The sequence below is a fragment of the Chrysochloris asiatica genome, unplaced genomic scaffold (assembly GCF_000296735.1).
Source record: "Chrysochloris asiatica unplaced genomic scaffold, ChrAsi1.0 scaffold00428, whole genome shotgun sequence".
Classification (NCBI taxonomy): Eukaryota; Metazoa; Chordata; class Mammalia; order Afrosoricida; family Chrysochloridae; genus Chrysochloris; species Chrysochloris asiatica.
The window spans coordinates 747,512-749,028 of record NW_006408946.1 but is presented as its reverse complement, the minus strand read 5'-3'; positions in this window follow the sequence as shown (position 1 = coordinate 749,028).

The following is a 1,517-nucleotide window of genomic DNA, read 5'->3' as shown; positions in this document are numbered from 1 at the left end:
TTTCCATGAATGTGGATTGTGGATCCAAGCAATATGAAGTCTTTGACAATTTCATTCTTTTCTCCATTTATCATGTTGCTATTTATTGGCTCAGTTGTGAGGATTTTCATTTTCTTTACTTTGATATTCATCAGTAAACATTTTAAGTCCTCTTCGCTTCCAGAAAATGAAGGTCTATCATCTGTATATTCCAGGTTGTTACTGAATCTTCCTCCAATCCAGATTCCATGTTCTTCATATAATCCAGTTTCTCAGATTATTTGTTAGCATACAGTTTGAATAAATCTGGTGAAAGTATACAACCCTGGTGCGTACCTTTCCTGATTTTAAACCATTTGGCTTACCCTTATTCTATTTAAACAACTGCCTCTGTATTTATTTACAGGTCCTTCATATGCACAATTAAGTATTCTGGAATATGCATTTTTTTGCAAGGTTATCCCAAGTCTTTCATGATCCAAACAGTTGAATGCCTTTGCATAGTCAACAAATATAAGCAAACATCTTTCTTATATTGTCTGCTTTCAGCCAAGATCTATCTAATATTAACAATGATACCCCTTGATCCACATCCTCTTCTCAATCCAGCTTGAATTTCTGGCAGATCCCAGTTGATGTGCTGCCACAACCATTTTAAATCATCTTCAGCAAAATTTTACATGTATATGATATTAATGATACTGTTTAATGATTTCCATGTTCAGTTGGGTTATCTTTCTTTAGAAACAGCACAAATATGGGTCTCTTCCAATCAGTTGGCCAAGTACCTGTCTTCAAAACTTTTTATCATAGATGTGTGAGTGCTGACAACACTGCTTTAGTTTGTTGAAAAAATATGTAGGAACAGTTAGGGACTGTGAACTACAAGGTCAGCAGTTCAAACCCACCAGGTGCTTCTTGGAAATCCTATACAAGGTCACTATGAGTACGATACGATTCAACGTCACTTAACAACAACAAGATTATCCAACACATAAAAAAGTAAAATTTGAATATCTGACTATAACAAAAATTTTTACTAAGGTAAAGAAACAAGAAACCACAACCCATAATGAAGAGAAAATAATCTAAACTGACCCAGAATTTCCACACATGTTAGAATTAGCAAACAAGGACACTGTTGCTGTTGTTATGTTATTGTTAGGTGTCATCAGGTTGGAACTGACTCAAAGCGACCCTATGCACAATAGAACGAAATACTGTCTGGTCCTGAGCCAACCTCACAATTGTTTCCACTCTTAAGACCATTGATGCTATCACTTTGTCAATCCATCTCGCTGGGAGTCTTCCTCTTTTTTCTGACCGTCCACTCTCCAAACATGATATCCTTCTCGAACAACTGGTCCCTCCTGACAATATGTCTGAAGTATGAGCTACAAAGTTTGGTCCTCCTGGCCTCCAGGGTGCAGCACTCTGGCTGCACTTCATCCAACCCAGATCTGTTGGTTCTTTTGGTAGCCCACGACACTTTCAATATTTTCCTCCAATACCATAACATAAAAGCATCAATTCTTCCA